The sequence below is a fragment of the Ahaetulla prasina genome, chromosome 3 (assembly GCF_028640845.1).
Source record: "Ahaetulla prasina isolate Xishuangbanna chromosome 3, ASM2864084v1, whole genome shotgun sequence".
NCBI classification, from domain to species: domain Eukaryota; kingdom Metazoa; phylum Chordata; class Lepidosauria; order Squamata; family Colubridae; genus Ahaetulla; species Ahaetulla prasina.
Genome location: NC_080541.1, coordinates 178,346,700 through 178,366,761, shown reverse-complemented (window position 1 = coordinate 178,366,761; position 20,062 = coordinate 178,346,700). Strand labels below are relative to the sequence as shown.

At 38.8% G+C, this 20,062-nt stretch overlaps 1 long non-coding RNA gene across 2 annotated transcripts; it reads left to right on the top strand.

Moving 5' to 3' along the window:
- Positions 1–848: 848 nt before the first annotated feature.
- LOC131194339 (uncharacterized) lies at positions 849–19,044 on the top strand. Of its 2 annotated transcripts, XR_009154146.1 has the most exons (4): positions 849–6,114; positions 7,941–8,097; positions 12,440–12,676; positions 16,339–19,044. It is a non-coding gene; the product is annotated as an uncharacterized LOC131194339 (long non-coding RNA). The 2 variants fall into 2 exon arrangements; XR_009154145.1 differs by lacking the exon at positions 16,339–19,044 and having other exon boundaries at positions 12,440–13,179.
- The last annotated feature ends 1,018 nt before the right edge of the window (positions 19,045–20,062 follow it).

The window sequence follows — 20,062 nt, the reverse complement described above, 5'->3', positions numbered from 1 at the left end:
TGCCCTTCACCTTGGGTTGGGGGCCAGGGCCCAGGGATGCGCCATTCCTTGAGGCCCCGGAGCTGCCACCGGCTTCAAGCGGGTCAGGGAATGCATCATTCCCTGACTCCGGCCTTTCCCCGGACCTGCTGCCCACTTGCCACCCGCTCGCCCTTTGCCTTCGGTCAGGGCCCAGGGACGCCCCATTCCCCGAGGCCCCAGAGCCGCCACCTGCTCTCCGCCTGCCTCAACTGGGTCGGGGGATGCACCATTCCCCGACACCAGCCTTGCCCCGGACCTGCCGCCTGCTCTCCCTTCGCCATGCTGCGTGTACTTACCTTCCTCCAGCGGCCGGCTTCCAGGAAAGGCAAGCGTCCGAAAGTTACCAGAGCTACTCTCCTTCTTGAATATGCCACCATCATCGCCGCCTTGTTCCATGTGCCGGCTGCGCAAGCGCACACCCAACCTGCCACTGAGAAATGAATGAAATAAATGGTATGCGCTTGCGCAGCCGGTGCATGGAACAAGGTGACGATGGTGGCAGCATATTCAAGAAGGAGAGTGGCTCTGGTAACTTTCGGATGCTTGCTTTTTCTGGAAGCCGCCGCTGAGAAATGAATGAAATAAATGGTATGCGCTTGCGCAGCCGGTGCATGGAACAAGGTGACGATGGTGGCAGCATATTCAAGAAGGAGAGTGGCTCTGGTAACTTTCGGATGCTTGCTTTTTCTGGAAGCCGGCCGCTGGAGAAAGGTCAGTACATGCTACGTGGTGAAGGGAGAGCGGGTGCGGCTCCGGGGCAAGGCCCGGTTGAGGCAGGTGGCGAGAAAGTTGTGGCTCCGGGGCCTGACCGAAGGGTAATCAGGCAGCGGGCAGATGGCGCAGCTGCCTTCCTGGTGTCCCAGTGTCCAGCTTGCAAAGGCTGGACTGCGGGCCGTGGACTGGTTCGGGGGAGTGGCTAGCCAGCGATTGCTACCAATTCGGCAAACCAGACCCAATCTCCGCTATCTACTCGCCTGATCCGGTTCGATCCCGTAGCATTCTACCCCTGATTTTACCACAGGTGCAGGATCCTTTTTTGGATTACCTGGATCCATGTCTGGATTAATTGTGCATGCCATCTTTGCTTTGGTCCCCTGCTTGGGCATTTGTACCTTAGTCTGTTTATAACTTTCCAAAATCAAAATTCTAATGGCCATTTGCAGTTTATTCCAAAAAAAAAGTAAGTAAGGCCTTGTACTTAAAACTTCTCTATCTAAGGATTGAAGGAAACTTACCTGGTGCTGTAAAACCTGTTGATCTAAGGATCCTAATAGCTGAAAAGCAGTTAAGCACTTTCTGAAAGTGATTAGAAAAGGAGGTAAGAAAACCTGTGTCCTTTTGAACGGACCAACCATGGTTTGAGCAATAAGATAGCTATTCCCTCATCTCTTACAGGCTCTAAACCCACCAGAGACCATGTCTTACAGTCTCCTCACAAGAAGTAGGTATCTGGAGCACTTTTGTGTGACTTTAAGTCATCTCTTTCTATGGAGTGGGATTAATGAAGAATCAGTTTCTTCATTCTCTTATGGTAATCTGCTCTACTGTCTTCAGTTTGCCATTTCTTTCCTGAAAGATCCTTTTCTATATGCGTTTATAAATGCATCCTAAAAGATCAGATATAGTTTGAAAAAGGAGGGAGGAAAGTTTTTTTTAGGTCATTGGTATCCTGATTAACACCTTTTTAAAAACAGAAACAATATGCAAGCAGCTTCATCTCTTGAGAAACGAATAGTTGATCAATGTAATCAAAATCTATGGTGGATTATTGCTATTTGCCTTGTGGTGTTGCCTAAGAAGGACAATTAGAGAATGCTAGTATGCTGAGGTGATGTTGCTGAGTTCTGCTCTTCTAAAACAGCAATTTAATATCTGTTATTAAATTCATTAATACCTGGGAAAAGATAATAAAAAAACAGATCTGCGAACATCTAAAAAAAAATAAAGTTATAACTAAAAGTCAGCATAGTTTTGTTAAAAACAGATCATGCCAAAGCAATCTTATTTCATTTTTGACAAAGTGAGTAAATTAATAGACCAGCGAAATGCTGTGAACATAATATACTTAGATGTCAGTAAGACATTCGACAAAGTAGATCACAGTCTACTTCTTGGTAAGCTAGAAAAATGTGGGATAGACAGCATCACCACCAGATAGATTGATAATTGGCTGACAAACCATACTTAATGAGTAGTCCTTAATGATACTACAGCTGTATGGAGGGAAGTATGCAGCGGGCTACCACAAGGTTCTGTCTTAGGCCCAGTACTCTTCAATATCTTCATAAATGATTTAGTTGAAGGAATAGAAGGGGAACTCATCAAATTTGCAGATGACACTAAACTGGCAGGAGGAATAGCCAACGCTCCAGAAGACAAGTTCAGGATTCAAAAAGATTTTGACATACTTGAACAATGGGCCCTAGCCAACAAAATGAAATTTAATGTGGAGAAAAGCAAGGTTTTACATTTAGGCAGGAAAAACCAAAAGTACAAGTACAGATTAGACGAAACCTGCTCAAAAACAGCAACTGTGTGAGAGATTTTGGAGTCCTAATGGACAATCACTTAAATATGAGCCAGCAGTGTGCAGTTGCAGCCAAAATAGGCAATACAATCCTTGGTTGTATAAACAGTAGCATAGAATCAAAGTCATTTGAAGTATTAGTACTGCTTTATAAAGCCTTAGTAAGTCCACACCTGGAATACTGCATCTACCATATTACAAAAAAGATGTTGACACTTTGGAACAAGTGCAGAGAAGAACAACTAAGTGGATTAAAGGTTTGGAGACTAAAACATATGAAGAATGATTTGAGTTTAGCTAGTCTAGAGAAAAGAAGGACTGGGGAGAGGGGGGATGATAGCAGTGTTCCAATATTTGAGGGGCTGCTGCAAAGAGGAGAGAGTCAGCTTGTTTTCCAAAGCACCCCAGCGGGCAGAACAAGAAACGATGGAAACTAATCAAGGAGAGACGCAACTTGGAATTAAAGAGAAACTTCCTAACAGTGAGAACAATTTACAAGTGGAACAACTTGCCTTTAGAAGTTGTTGGTGCTTCATCACTACAGGTTTTTAAGAAGAGACTGACAGTCACTGGTCTGAAATGGTATAGGGTCTTCTGCTTGAGCAGGGGGCTGGGCTAGAACACCTCCAAGGTCTCTTGCAGCTCTATTCTAATTGAAATGTAAATGTAAAAAAATACTTAAATCTAATTTAATATGTACGAATAGTATTTAATGTAATAATGGTGTAATAATGGTATTACACCAGCAGAAGGAGCATGCTGTGGATACCATTAGCCAAGGAATTCTGACTAACTGGATCCAGGAGAAAAATATTTTTCTGCCATGGCTCTCGCCCTCTGGCACATCATGCCCTTTGATGTAGGTTGCCTAGAGTCACCTGATGATGATTTGGGTAGCATATAAATTTAATAAATAAATAATGGGTCTTTAGTTACCCATTGTTCTTAAACTTGAAATACTCTAATTTATATATTTCAAGCTGTTTGGTATATCTAAATATACACTTTATTCAGTACAAGTATTAATGTTATGTATACACACTCTTGTAGATTTCCCAACTGTTGAAAATTCAGTACTGTTACTACAACAAGAAAACGATTTCCATAACTATTGGATTTTTCTCCCAGTAAAGTTCCGTTTTGATAGTTGTCAGTACATCTTTTCACCCCATTTCTTTAAAAATGTTATTTTAATTTAGACTTATGCTATTATTTATATTGATACTTATCGTGGATTTTGAGCGGTTTTATGAAGTCACAGCTTTGGTTTTGTTTCTTTTCATTGTTTTGGTATGTATTCAATGGTGGATTAAGGCTCACTGGTGCCCTAAGCACAGACAAATCTTGGTGCCCCCCTCCTTTCAATGAAGAACCAATCTTCATTGGGGGGGTTCTTTCTCAACTTTGTGGTGCCCCCTTTGGGCCTGGTGCCCTAAGCACGTGCTTAGTCTGCCTAATGGTTAATACACCACTGTATGTATTGATTTTAGAAAGTTTAATGTACAATTTCATTTTTGAATGGTGTGGGTTGATTTCATTTTTAAAACTGGAGGCTCATTTGAAGTCATGCTATAAATAGAAAGAAAAAATTGGAAACTTTTCAACTTAGCATTTACATTTAGCCACTACCCTATGGCCATGTTGAGTTGATATTTATGGTTTTATTTTAATGTGGTAAGCCACCCTTGCAGCGAGATAAGTGGCAAACAAACAAATTTAATAAATAAATAAATAAATGATACATCTGAATCAACTACTTCTTGGTTAATTTACTTCTCTCTGTTGACAGTGCACGATTGCTGATAACCCAGTCAATTGCTGAGTAATCATTTTCAGTGATGTAAAATAGGCTGAGATATTTGAAAAGATAAAGGTTTCCTATATTTGTTTTTTTTTAAATAAACAAGTGTAGCGATATCCATTCTTTTGCCCTCAGTGGGGAGGAAGGCAAAATATAAAATGGGTCAGGGACAAAAAGCCTACGAAGTCCCATTTTAGCATGGCCACTCTAGGTCAGCTGTGTTCCAAAAGCAGGAAGAGAGGACTAACATTTGGTTATTGCTATTCACATGAACAGATTGACTAGAGGTAAGGAAATTAGTTTAACTCAAAGAACTCCAAGCCAATTTATCCCCCATATCTTTGTTGACTGTATTAAATGTTCATACAAAAAGCTAATCTAATGGTCGAGATAATTGTGTATATATTTATCTATATGTATGTATGGCATACCACCCAGCATGATGTCGTATCTTTGTGCTTAATTTCAAAACAGATTTATCTGAACACTGTAATTATGTTACATCTAAAGCCCAAAAGAATAAAGCTTAATCTTAAGAGAAGAGAAACAAAATTAAATTTTGATATAATATTAAATTATATTTTTAATTATTGTTGTTGAACAAATTGTACCTTTGAATGATTGATAAAGTAAATAGAAACAAACATGAAAAAAGAAATAATATTTTATTTCCCAAAGGAGTTACAGCATGGTCTTATCCCTAAAATTAGGCTATTGCAGAATTACAGTTCAGTCCTATTCCAGAAAGAAACCTGCCTGATGGTGATGAGGAAGGGATGTCTATATAAAATAAAAGTCTACATTTATTGTCAGTATAAGCAATATTAGAGGTTCAGAGTTAATGCCACATGACATCACAAGGGGGTATAACAGTGTTTAAAGAGAGTTTAGGATTTACACCTCTGTCCCTTTATCATCATTCTGCTTGTAAAGATTGTAAAGGAGGAGGTCACTTTCTTTTGTTTTTCTTTCCAGAGATAAATGAGCCAAACACATATTTTTGGATTCTTCCGCTGGTTGTACACCTCTTTCAATAATGTATTTCCTTAACCACATGTTTTTTCTGTTTTGGTTAAAAAATCTGGATCACTAATTATTGCTGCGGCTAGATTCCAGCTGTCAGATAATGTTCACATGCAGACAAAGAAGTCTTTAACTTCAACAAGCATTGTCTAACCTGGCACAGTACTCACTCAGCACATTGCTGTGTAGAAATAGATGCTATGAGATGCAACCTCCGCATTATTCCAATTTAGCTATTATTATTGCATAAGTAAAAGGGATGGGCAAACACAACATTGTATGAGATTAATAAGAAATTACTGACACTACAAGTCCAGTGGGAAAGAGAATTATAATAAGAAGCATAAGGTGTGGGTGAGAATCTGGCATACTAAGTGATACTGATTTTTTATCACCTCAGCTGCAATGGATTCAACTAAATGTGACTGTTGTTGCTTCCTTATTCTATACCATTTAGTACAAAAATCAAATTCAACATTGCAATGATTTAGGGACATCTTCCTGGCCATAAGCATCATGTCATTCAATTTTGTACTTGGACAAAATAGTATATATTTCTGTTAGATAATACTTGCCTTGCTGTTATCATTATGAAAGTAACTCTCTTTTTTTCCTGTGGAATGATGGTATCATATCTATGCTAAGAAGCGCAGTGGCACATCTCCTTAGGACTCTGGGTTGGAGATTAGCAAGTCTGCGTTTGAGACCCGAGTGCTGCTGCATGGTGGAATGAGCTCCAGGGGTGGGTTCTAAATTTTTTTACTACCGGTTCTGTGGGTTTGGCTTATTTTGTGGCCGTGGCTTGATGGTCATGTGACACTGGACATGGCTTGGTGGGCATGTGACTGGGTGGGCATGGCCAATAACAACAAATAATAAAAATAATAAAGTATACAAAACAATAAGAGGTACCAAAAAACAACTTTCACACTTTACACCCACACAACACAACACAACTGACTCACACACAATGTAAAAGCAGCTACACTTCACCCAAAATGGCCCCTGCAACAAACAGGAATCTCACACAGCCACAAAAAGCTCAAAAATCAACTTTCACACTTTACACACACACACATACACAACACAACACAACACAACTGACACACACAATGTAAAAGCAGCTGCACTTCACCCAAAATGGCCCCTGCAACAAGCAGGAACCTCCCTCAGCCACAAAAAGCTCAAAAACCAACTTTCACACTTTACACACACACAATACAACACAACTGACACACACAATGTAAAGCTGCACCTCACCCAAAATGGTCCCTGCAACAAGCAGGAACTTCACACAGCCAGAAAAAGCTCAAAAACCAACTTTCACACTTTACACACAACAACACAACACAATACAACTGACTTACACACACATACACACACACACAAAATGCCACATACAGCTTTGTGAGATTTTATGTGTTTGTGTAGTTAGAGTGAAATACTACAGAAACACCCCAAATCTCAGAAAGCTGCACAAATATTTTATTTTATTATTTTATTTTATTAATATTTTTTTAGATCAGGGGTCTCCAACCTTAGTAACTTTAAGGTTTGTGGACTTCAACTCCCAGAGTTCCTCATCCAGGAAAGCTGGCTGAGGAACTCTGGGAGTTTAAGTCCACAAGCCTTAAAGTTACTAAGGTTGGAAACCCCTGTTTTAGATAAAAGCAGCTAAATTTAAAACTTCCTTAACTTTTAATTGCTGTCTAAAAACCCAACTCCTTAAAAAAAAACCTATTAACTATTTTTTAATAGTTTACTTACCCAATTGAGGCAGGCAGATTGAGTTGCTCACCGAGGAGATGGATTGCAGGTAGGCAGATTGAGTTGCTAGCTGATGCAACTGATTGCAGAAGCCATGGCTTTGCGAGCCCGAAAGGAGCAGTAATTAGGTAACTGAGGAGGGGGCAATTGGATGGGCATGGGTGGGGACTGTTGTAAGAGGTTGTAAAAAAAGTGATTTTAAAAGCCTGTGGTGATCAGGAAACTCATCTGGGATCACCAGAGGAAAAAAAGATTTTAAACGGCTCCTCTGACGATGCCAGCTGAAGTTGCCTCATCATAGCTCAAACCTCTTAAAAGGATGAAGAGCTTGTAGAAAACATGTTTTTTAAAGGTTCTACAGCTGAAGAGCTTGTAGAAAACATGTTTTTTAAAGGTTCTGGTGATCAGGCAATTCAGCTGGGATCGCCAGAGGAGCCTTTTAAAACCTTTTTTTTACAACCTCTTCGGCCAAGGGAACCGGTTCGGGGGCGTGGCCAGCTGGGAATTGTTACTGGTACTGCGAACTTGGCCAGATTTTTGCCAACGGTTCTCAAGAACCGGTCCGAACTGGTAGCAATCCATCACTGATGAGCTCCTGTGATTGGCTCCAGCTCCTTGATGGAGATATGAAAGGAGCCCCCACAGGCATCCCACTGGCAACAGTTATGTCACTTGCAACCCAGAAATGCCTTAAAATGTGCCTACAACACAAGCGGGAATGGGATTCTCTATGCTAGCAGGAGAAGAGGATACCGACTTCCACATGGATGTATGCTCACCTTTCTTTTCTTTGTTCAACAGCTAGGTCACCTTTCTTCCAAGAAGTCAAGGCAATGTACACAGCGCATCCTCCTTCACAGGTTTTGTGCCATAAGCCTGTGAGTTAATGATTATCTCAAAATCATCCAATGAACTGTCATGTCCAAGAATGATCTTGAGTTTAATACCTGAAGTACAGGTAATCCTTGACTTATGACCACAATTGAACCCAAAATTTCTGTCGCTAAGAGAGACCTTTGTTAAGTGAGTTTTGCTCCATTTTACAACCTTTCTTGCTACAGTTAAGTATATCACTGCAGTTGTTAAATTAATAACACAGTTGTTAAGTGAATCTGTTGCCATTGACTTTGCTTCACTAAATAAACTGCTGTAGGTTGAGGACTACCTGTATTCACCACCCTACTGGTTTTCTAGACATTAACTAATCTAGGTGGCTGGAGCTGCATTTAACATTTTGGAGATAGGACTGTTTCACAAATGGGTGTACAACATCAATTTTCATTGGTTCTCTTCATTCCTTTCCATTACTGAATTTTTTTTAATGCTTAACTATTATTTTTATGATTTGTGTTTCAAAATAATGAAAAAACATTCTATGACTTAATTCTGTGATCAAATGTGACATACATGGTATAATATATAAAACCTAAATCTCATAAAAACATAAAGTGGTAGGGTTTTATCACTTTACTTCGTGATGTTTACACATTGTTGAGCATACAAGTGGAAACTGATGATAACAGATTTTTAAAATGTACAAATATTTAAGGAGAATAGTAAATATTAGATGCCCAGAAATAATAAATGCCCAGAATTCCAGGTTCATATTGTCAGAATCATATTCTGCCTAAAAATAAATGCATAACAAGAAGTGACATACAGTGGATATAGAAACTCCTATTAAAATGGCAGGTTTTTGAGATATAAAAAAAACATAGATAAATCACTTCAGAATATTTTCCACCTTTAATATAACATATAAACTCTTAAATTCAATTGAAAAATGAACGGAAATCTTTTTTGGGGGGATGGGGGATAAAAATGTACAATAACAGGATTACATAAAGATGCATACCCTTAAACTAATACTTTATTGAAGCACCTTTTGATACAGCATTCAGTCTTTTGAGATAGGGACCTATCAGCATGACACATCTTGCCTTGGGAATCTTTGCCCACTCTTCCTTGCAAAAGTGCTCCAAATCTGTTAGATTTGCAAGGGCATCTCCTGTGCACAGCCTTCTTCAGGCCACCCCATGGATTTTCAATTGGATTCAGTTCAGGGCTGGGCCATTCCAATACTTTGATCCTCTTCTGGTTAAGCCATTCTTCTATTGAGTTGGAGGTGTGGTTTGGGTTGTTGTGTGGTGAAAGCTGAAATTCATCTTCAATTTCAGCATTTTAGCAGAGACCTGGGGATTTTATGCCAAAATTTATTGATATCTGGAACTGTTCATAATTTCCTCTACCTTGAGTAAAGCCCCAGTTCCAGATGAAGAAAAGCAGTCTCAAAGCATAATGCTGCCATCCCCTGCTTCATTATGGGTATGATGTACTTTCGGTGATGCACAGTATTGTTTTTGCACTAAACATACTCTTTGGAATTATGGCCAAAAAGACCTGAATCTTGGTCTCATCAGATCATGACACATTTTTTTCACATATTTTTGTCAGACTTGATCAGCCCAAATATATATGGAGAATATGGGAGATTTTTGACATATGAAGTATACAACCAGAACTTACCAGAAATTCCCCACAGCTCCTTTATTGTTGCTTAAGCCTCTTGGCAGCCTCTTAGACCAGTTTTCTTCTTGTTTTTTTGTTTCGTTTTTTTGTTTTATCAATTTTGGAGGGGCATCCGGTTCTTGATAATGTCATTGTTATGCCATATATTCTTTACTTGTTAATGACTCTCTTCACTGTGCTCCATGGTATATCCAATGCAGGGGTGGTGTAAAATTTGTTACTACTGGTTCTGTGGGCATGGCTTGGTGGGAGGGATAATGTGACTGTGTGAGCGTGGCCAACTTTTTTTTTTTTACTTTTAAAAGCATTTTTTCTACAACCTCTTCAGCCGAAGAGGTTGTAAAAAAATGCTTTTAAAAGCCTCTGATGATCAGGCAACTCAGCTGGGATCACCAGAGGAGCCTTTTAAAAGCATTTTTTAACAGCCTCTTCGGCCAAAGAGATTGTAAAAAAAATGTTTTTAAAGGGTTCTGACGATCCCGGCTGAGTTGCCTGATCGCCAGAACCCTTTCAAAGCATTTTTTACAGCCTCTTCGGCCAAAGAGGTTGTAGAAAAAATGCTTTGAAAGGTTTCTGTCGATCCCAGCTGAGCCGCATGATCGTCAGAGGCTTTTTTTTTTTTACTTTTAAAAGCATTTTTTCGGCTGAAGAAAAAATGCTTTTAAAAATAAAAAAAAACCTCTGATGATCGCGCGGCTCAGCTGGGCATGCGGGGGGAAGGGGAGGAAGGGATTTTTGTTACCGGTTCTCTGAACCACCCTCCGCCATCACTACCGGATCAGGGAATCCAGTCCGAACCGGGAGCATTTCACCCCTGATCCAATGCCTTGGAAATATTTTTTACTCTTCTTCTGAGTGATACCTTCCGCCAATGAGATCCCTCTGATGCTTTATAAGCTCTTTGCAGAGCATGGCTTTTCCTGTAAGAGGCAACTGAGTAAATGTCAGAAAAATCTGACTAGAATAGCTGAGCTTTATATGAGCTTCAGAGTCACTTTAATTGATGGTGGGTGTATATTGACTACTATTTAACATTAGTTTGAATGTGATTGGTTAATTCTGAACATAGCCACATCCCTACTTTTAAGAGGGTGTGAACACTTATACAGATCACATTATTCTAGTTTTTTATAGTTATTTTTCACCTAAATTTTCAATGTGTTTTTCAATTGAATTATACAGCTTATATGTTATATTAAAGGTGGAAATAATTCTGAAGCAAGTACGAATTTTTGTCAAAAACCTGCCATTTTAACACCAGTATATAGACTTTCTATATCTACTGAATTGTTCTTCTAACTGATTATTATGAGGATAAGATGTTCTGCAAAGATAATGAGGAAGAGAATTACATCTCAAAATATTTTATGTTTTTTTACATCTGTTATTGTACCAAGAATTAAATCAGAGTCAAAGTTATTGATCTAAGATCAGAATTTTAAATATCAACATTAATTATATTAGCAAGAAATAAATGCCTATTTACAAAGTTATATTTGAGGTCCTTTTTGAAACCTAGCATTCATCTTTTTTATTTAAAATGTTTATATGGCTGTCCATCTTTCAACCAACTCTGGACAATCAAAATACCAACCAAACATAAAATAATTTAAAACTATAAATCTTACTAATTAACACATTAAAAAGTAACAAAAATCTGGTGCCAATCAGTTCTAATGTGCCTCTAATCATCTCTCAATGCTTTGAGGTGGGGAGGGAAGCCAGGTTTTTAAAATCTCACAGAAGAATAAAAGGGTGGAGATTTGCTGAACTTCAAGGAACAAATTACTCCATAGAGCAGGGTTGCTACAGAAAAGGCCTACTTTCTAGATCCTATCAATTGATAATATTCAGGAGAAGGAACTATGAGAATGCCCATCCTATCTGACTTGGTAGGATGAATAGATGTTCTTAGAGAAAGATGGTCCCACAGATAGCCTGACCCTGTCCCATATGGAGCTTTAAAGATGATGACCAGTACCTTGATTTGCACCCAGAAAGGAACTGGAAACCAGTGCAGTTTGTACAACAGAGGTGTTAAATGGGCAAACCTATTCTGGACCAGATGGATTTTCTGGATGGTGTTAAGGGTTAGCTCCAAATAGAGTGCATTGCAGTGATATTCAGTAAGCTCAAACTGCCCAAGGAGCTGCTGATTCAGATCTACAGAGGAATTATTGAGTCTGGCATTTGCACCTCTATAACTGTCTGGTTCGGTTCTGCAACCCAACAAGAAAGACACAGACTTCAGAGGATAATTAGAACTGCAGAAAAAATAATTGCTACCAACCTGCCTTCCATTGAGGACCTGTATACTGCACGAATCATGAAGAGGGCCGTGAAAATATTTACAGATCCCTCACATCCAGGACATAAACTGTTTCAACTCCTACCCTCAAAACGACGCTATAGAGCACTGCACACCAGAACAACTAGACACAAGAACAGTTTTTTCCCGAAGGCCATCACTCTGCTAAACAAATAATTCCCTCAACACTGTCAAACTATTGACTAAATCTGCACTACTATTAATCTTCTCATAGTTCCCATCACCAATCTCTTTCCATTTATGACTGTATGACTGTAACTTTGTTGCTGGCAATCCTTATGATTTATATTGATATATTGACCATCAATTGTGTTGTAAATGTTGTACCTTGATGAATGTATCTTTTCTTTTATGTACACTGAGAGCATATGCACCAAGACAAATTCCTTGTGTGTCCAATCACACTTGGCCAATAAAAAAAAATTCTATTCTATTCATACAGATCGGAGGTGACCAAAGCACGTGAGCAAAATCTCCTAGTCCAGGAAATGGCGCAATTGGTGCATCAACACAAACCTGTGCAAAAACATGCCTCCAGCCACTCTGCCACCTGCTCCTCAAGAAGGAGCCATGAGTCTAGGAGGATTCCCAAACTGCACATCAGCTCAGATTAGTGAAGTACTTCCCTGTCCAGAGTTCAAGAGCCTGGGGAACTCCACTGCCAGTTGCAGGAAGGAAGGTAAGTGGGTAATCCCCACTGGACTCAACCTTACAAAGGAAGTCTCACACCTAGTGATTTCTGGGCAGGTCCGCTAATGGCCAGGTAGTGATCATTTCCCTGAGTTTAGCAGAGTATATGCAGCAAAGACTAAGTTACTGCAAAAGGAACCCATGGCATCTATAGTTAAACCTTTTGAATTATTTTAGTGTACAGAAAAGACCACATAAAAGATTACTTTTTAAAAAATAACCTGGGCCTGAGGTGTTACGGCTTTAAACCAAAACTGTCTCATTCTGTCTGGAAACCTATTAGCAGTCAAAGTGTGATTTAGACTACAAATTCTTGTAAAAATGTCTTGTAAGTTAATATAGCAGAACCCCTAAGTATTATCTTTGATAAAGCTTTCACTACCAGTTCTCTTCCCAAACTTTGGTCACTAGCCACAGTCATCCCTATCTTCAAAAAAGGAGACCCCAGCTTAGTCGAAAATTACAGACCGATCTCCCTTTGCTGCGTCACCTGCAAAGTCATGGAATCTATCATCAACCAATCCATTACCTCACACTTAGAAACTAACAACCTACTCTCCAACAAACAATTTGGTTTCAGGAAAAAATTATCATGTAACTTACAACTTCTCCACTGCAAAAACATATGGACTTCAAATCTCGATCAAGGCAAATCAATAGATGCAATCTACATAGACTTCTGCAAAGCTTTTGACTCAGTAGTACACGATAAACTTCTCCTAAAACTAACATCCTATGGCATCTCAGGACCCCTCCACAAATGGATATCTGCTTTTCTGTCTAACAGACAACAAGTGGTCAAAATTGGCAATGCTTTATCAAATCCTGTTCCTGTCAAGAGTGGCGTTCCTCAAGGCAGCGTCCTTGGACCAACACTCTTTATACTATACATTAATGATCTCTGTGACCACATCTCAAGTAATTGTGTTCTCTTTGCTGATGATGTCAAACTATTTAACACCACAGACAATACTTCTATCATTCAAAACGACCTTGATCATCTAACCACTTGGGCTAAAAATTGACAGCTCCAAATTTCAACCAGCAAATGCTCAGTCTTACATATAGGAAAAAAGAACCCAAAAACTAAATACATATTAGATGGACATTACCTTACAGACGACCCCGTTAAAGACCTTGGAGTTCTCATGTCAAATGATCTAAGTGCCAAAGCCCACTGCAACTACATAGCAAAAAAAGCTCTAAGAGTTGTAAACCTAATTTTGCGTAGCTTCTTTTCCAAAAACACCACACTACTAACCAGAGCATATAAAACATTTGCTAGACCAATTCTAGAATACAGCTCGCCTGTTTGGAATCCTCACCACATCTCTGACATCAATACAATTGAACGTGTCCAGAAATATTTTACAAGAAGAGTTCTCCATTCCTCTGAAAACAATAAAATACCCTATCCCACCAGACTTGAAATCCTAGGCTTAGATAACTTGGAACTCCGTCGCCTTCGACATGACCTAAGCTTAACTCACAGAATCATCTATTGTAATGTCCTTCCTGTTAAAGACTACTTCAGCTTTAATTGCAATAATACTAGAGCAACTAATAGATTTAAACTTAATGTCAACCGCTTTAATCTAGATTGCAGAAAATATGACTTCTGTAACAGAATCATCAGTGCTTGGAATACTTTACCTGACTCTGTGGTCTCTTCCCATAATCCTAAAAGTTTTATCCAAAAACTTTCTACTGTTGACCTCACCCCATTCCTAAGAGGACCATAAGGGGCATGCATAAGCGCACAAACGTGCCTACCGTTCCTGTCCTATTGTTTTTCTTTTCTTTTCCTATATATATGCTTATACCTCCTTATACCTCCTTAAACACATATATGTGTTTATATACTATATAATCTTTTGTATGATACCTACATATATTGTTGTGACAAAATAAATAAATAAATAAAATAAATAAATAAAAAGGGACCTGAACTGTTGACAAAGTGAAGTTTCTAGAGTAGATCCAAAAACAGTCTATCATAGAGTATATAATAATAGTTAAGCCTGGAGGATATTAGCATGAGTACAATAGTTTTAGGATATAATCTGAATCAGTCACTAGGACCAGATGTTTGTTCTTCCAAGCTTTCATGCTGGAACCCATCCTCAGGAAACTTCTCAATCTCTAGGATGCACCCTGAGGATGGGCTCCAGCATGAATCTGAAAGCTTGGAAGAACATATCTGGTACCGGTGACCAACTCAGATTGCATCCTGCAATATTATCCTGGGATACATTTTTTGGTTTCGTTCATAATAGTTTTAAGATCATTTTCTTCCAGAAAGGAACAGATTTGGCAAATTGGCAGGAATTGATAAAATATATGCTTAAATATTACTCTCTTTGGGAAACTAAAGAGAACGAGACTGAGAACCAATCTCAAAGTGTGCACCTACTCTTTTGGGAAACTGTAACTCTACCTTCCTGTTGTAACTATCATTCCTCCTAATAATCATTTCCATTCAATGTCAGCATATGGCATTATCTTTAATCCGATTTAATCTGGATTGCTAGCAGTCATTAAAGCAAATCACACCAATACTTGAACTTGCATCACCCTTACCAGACAAGACCTGATAAGTTAACTTGGCTTTCTTGTAAAGCTACATTAATAGAAACTTGCAAGTCTGAGAGCACAATTCTCCCACTGTCTCTTTTATAACCTGAGAATCTAGGGACAGTCCCTTTTGAGGCTCTTGCCCTGCCCACTATCCAGTCATGGACTATGTTGTCCCTTATCTGACTATTCCCTAGACAGTATATCTTCACCCTGTCTTCCAATACCATTACATCACTCTCCCCTTCAGATTCATCTTTCCCAGCTGAAAATGATTGTGGACTGTAAGTACAAAATGAAACTCTGTCATTCCTCTCTTTGGCTGGTAACTCCTCAAGATCATACAAGGTATCTTGTAAATGAACTGTGCCTGTAGATGGGGTAGCCGCCCCTTCATTGGGAATCTGTGTCCTCCCCTCAAGTCCTGAATGCCTGATATGGAAGTAGCTAGATTATTTCTTTTGTCCCCTACTTGGTCTCTTGCTATCCTTGAGGTGCCCTTTACCCCATGGAAAAGCTATTCCTGTTCATCTTGGTCAACACCTAACTCGTAAGGCTGGTAGTTGCCTAGATGTTAGGAGATTGGTCATGAAAGCAGAGCACCAATTGTGGCATGTGCACATCTACAGTATTGCTGCCTCCTAAGACCTCTCCAGCTCTGAATAGCCATTCCAATATATCAAATACTTAGCCATCTTTCCTCTGTATGTAGGAGTCTAGCACTACTTCTACCTCATAGTCTCCCTCCCTGTTTATCAGTATGGGAGGGTTGTCATTTGTAAATGCAGAATGCAGGGGAGTGCCTTTTTTCACAAAGACCAATAGAAGAACTTTCACTAATGCTTGCAATTGCAAACAAAATGTTTCTGTGTTATTTGCTTAATCATTAGGAAACAAATTTCAAGTCTCGTTTCTCATGGTCAGAAATTTTGTAGAAAGCCACATCCAATCCCATTCTGTAATTTTAGCTCTCTTGTCTGCATGGAACTGCTGGGTTTTTTGGTTTTTGGTTTTTTTTTTGGTATGTGGCCTTTGCTACTTTGAGCTATTTCTGTGGGCTGCTTGTTTCTCATGCAGGAAATCTACAACACAAGGACTGGAGCTTTTTTGCCTGGCTGTTGGTAAGACCCATGGATGGAATCCATAAGTTGCCTGTAACAGAGACAAAGCAAATGTGTTGCATTGTTGTAAGCAACTTCAGCAAGAGGTATGAGATCAGTGTGAGATCACTAGGAACACTGGTGTGTTCCAATATTTCAGGGGTTGCCACGAAGAGGGAGAGGGAGTCAAGCCAAAAGCACCTGAGAGCAGGACAAGAAGCAATGGATGGAAACTAATCAAGGAGAGAAGCAACCTAGAACTAAGAAGAAATGTGTCACGTGACATATTGTGATGTATCATGTTTTTTTGCCTTTGAAGAGCTGGTGGCCTGCACGTGACCCATTCGGCCATGGGCTGCCAGGACATGCCTGGTATAGGGTTTACTGTTTGAACAGGGTGTTGGACTAGAAGACCTCCAAGGTCCCTTCCAGTTCTATTTTATTCCATTCCATTTCATTCCACCAGTCTTGTTGGTATGAAATATAGAATCTTAAATATTTCTGCGACAGTTAATTAACTTTCTCAGATTCTTCATTGGACTTCATTGATGTGAGGAAGAAAATGATTTTAATATTTAATAAGTGCAAGAAGGCCTTTCAAAATATGGAGTGAATTATTTCCTCCATCTCCGATCAAATGACTGACTTAATATTGAAAGATGTGATTCAAAAAGAATTGAGAAAAAGAATCGATCTGTTTCCTGGGTCATTGGGAGGCAGTTGCAAACAAACAAACAAACAAAGAAGAGCCAATTTGGTAAATAAACCAAGTATATCTCATACTAGTATATCTCTGCACTGGGAAAAGATCAGTGATAAAATCTAGTGAAACAGTGTCCCAGAGCTGCAATGGGGTGTCTAGTTGCTACAATTTCCCAGCTGTCTAACTAGGGATTGGTTTTGATCTATGACTGACATGACAAGAAGAAATACAGTGCCTTAATGTTGGCACAGATATGAAGCCATAAAAAATTTCTGAAGTCTATGTTGGGATCTCTGAAGTTTATGTTGGGTTTTAAATATCTTCCTGTATCCTGCTATTTTGTTGCTGTGGCACAACCGTAGTACCTTAGGGAAGGGGAACATATAAACATCCATTGTTCAACAGTTGTCCTCCCTCCACTATGAAAGGCACAACAGCATTTTGGAAGTCATCCATCTGGGCTATGGCATATGCATCAGCCCTAATCTGATCAAATATATCAACAGTCTGTCTTCCTACTCCGAGATTTTCATGTTGGTTCAGGTTTATGGTGCAACTCAAAAGTTGTATGGATAGAGTACTTTTGCGGGGTGGAAGAAGAGGTGACTGGGGCAAATGGCTTATATTTGTGTCTGTCTGGAACTTTGCTTTGGGAGCCTGGGATATATGAGATATAAAAACCAGAGGCCACCTGATTTGATACAAGATGAGAGATTACATGTTTTGGAATTTTTAAAAATGCTTATGGTCTATACTAATTTGTATAGGATGGATTGTTCCTTCCATTAGATGTCTCCATTGTTTAAAGGTATTTTTTTAAACCACCGCAACTCTTTATTAAAAATTCCAGAGTTCCTTTCTGCTAGGAAGAGCACTCTTTAAAGGTACACAGTAGTAAATCTGTCCCTTCCACTTTTCCACTTGGAGCAGGACTGCTCCTATCGTTCACATCTGATGCACTTGTCTGCACCACAAAGCAGCAGGAGGGATTGGTGTGACAGTGAAGAGAGTGAGAAGAAAGGAAACATCACTTGCTCTTGGGTCAGCCAAGAGAGTCACTGATGCTTTGTTAAGAGTTGGGATGTGGTCAGCAAAATTAGGGATGCATTTTCCTATAGAAGTTAGCAAAGTCTAGAAAGCATTGCACATTTTTCACATTATGGGGAAGAGACAGGTGCCATGACAGAATAGATTGTACCTTTACTGGATCCATCTGTATGGCTTCTGTGGAGATTCTGTAATCCAAATAGTCTAATTGTGGAAGCTGAAATGTATATATTTCTAATTTAGCAAAGAGCTTGTCCCATATTTTTTGCAATACATTTCTGACATGGGTGACATGCAGGGAGAGATCTTTGAAATAAACTAGTATGTCATCTAAGTATACTATCATGTACTTGTGTAACATTTTTCAAAATAATTCATTCATGAATATAAAGAAAACAAGTTAGCCAGGTCAAAAAACATCACTATGGATTTGAACTACTCATTTCTTGTATCAAAAGCTGTTAAATACTTGTGTCTTTTATCTGTTGTAAGAATTTTTCAAGTTTTGTAAAAATGTATCTTGATGGAGCTATTAGGGACATCATATAATAAATAACGTATTGAGACAAATATCTCAAAGTAATACTATTTAAAATCAATAAAAAGTAAGAACTAGAGCAAAATCATGTTTCTTATTCACAAACCTCTTGGGTGATCCAGAATGGTATGATTAGAAGTCCATGTTCACAATTCATAGTCTTGAAAGCCATTGAGAGATCCAGAACCAAAGAGTCACATTCCCTTTGTCAACTTCAACCATTTTTTCAGATGATCAAAGCAGTCTTGAAATAGATTGAAATCATTTGTTTATTCCGGATCCCTGCTGCTAGAAAACTATCACCCACTTGAACACCTTATTCATGGGAGATGAGTCTATAATTGCTAATCTTTAAAGCATCCAATATAAGCTTCTTAAGAAAGGGTTTACTATTGCTTTCATAACAAGAAGTTATGCTGCCACACCTAAAAGAGCATCATCATCATCATCATCATCATCATCATCATCATCATCATCATAATAAATAGGACATCTTTATTAAATTCCAGATCACAATTTGAACAGGGACTAAGTGTTCTAACATATTGCTCAGTATGCCTTTTTATATCATAAACACAAATGAATATAGTCTAATAATATAATTAACACAAGCTGCTATATATTTGTCATGTTTCCTTTCTTCACTCAGTGCACTGTGGTTATTTTAAAAAAGCCTAATAACCAACTGAAGTTCCTAAAATGAATACATCTGACTGACCAATCCTTACGTGGCTAAAATAAAAAGTGAACAGTCACAAAACCCACAACTCCATCTGCCATCCAGTAGGGTCTCAGAAAAATTTCTTCACTATTAGTTTCAGTCTTAAGGAGACCTCTACTTAAAACATAAACTTTGGGTCTAAACCTGCAAGCTTTTTCAATTTCAGCCTCCCCTCTAGTTAGGGACGGCCCTGTAATTGTCCAAACCTGAATCTCCATTTCCTGAGCTTCTGTTTGAGTAGGGCATGCAGCATATCCAGTGGTTCATTCTTAGGTTCTGATAAGATTTCTTGAAGAAGAGGAATGGCATCCTTGTATTTTCCTATTACTTGAAATTCCCCACTAGCCACAATAAATTACCAGATTTAAATTCCAGATTGGGTACAGCTTTGGGCAAGAATTTCCCAAACAAAGCAAGCTGGAAAGATAGTAAAAAGGAACATGACTAAAGGTTTCGAAAAGAAGATGGAGGCAGATCTTTAATGCAAGCTGATAAACCTTCAAAGGAATATTAAAATGTCGATTAAATCTCAAAAGGAAGAAAACCAGGAATGTCTAAACATTCATTGTATAGTTTATTATTCAAATATTATAAACATTAGATTCCATATAAGCATTTCTTACCAAGGGGAAAAGAAGCAAATGCAGTGGAAAAACAGAACTGAAGAAAGAGAGAGCTTAAGCTAATCTACT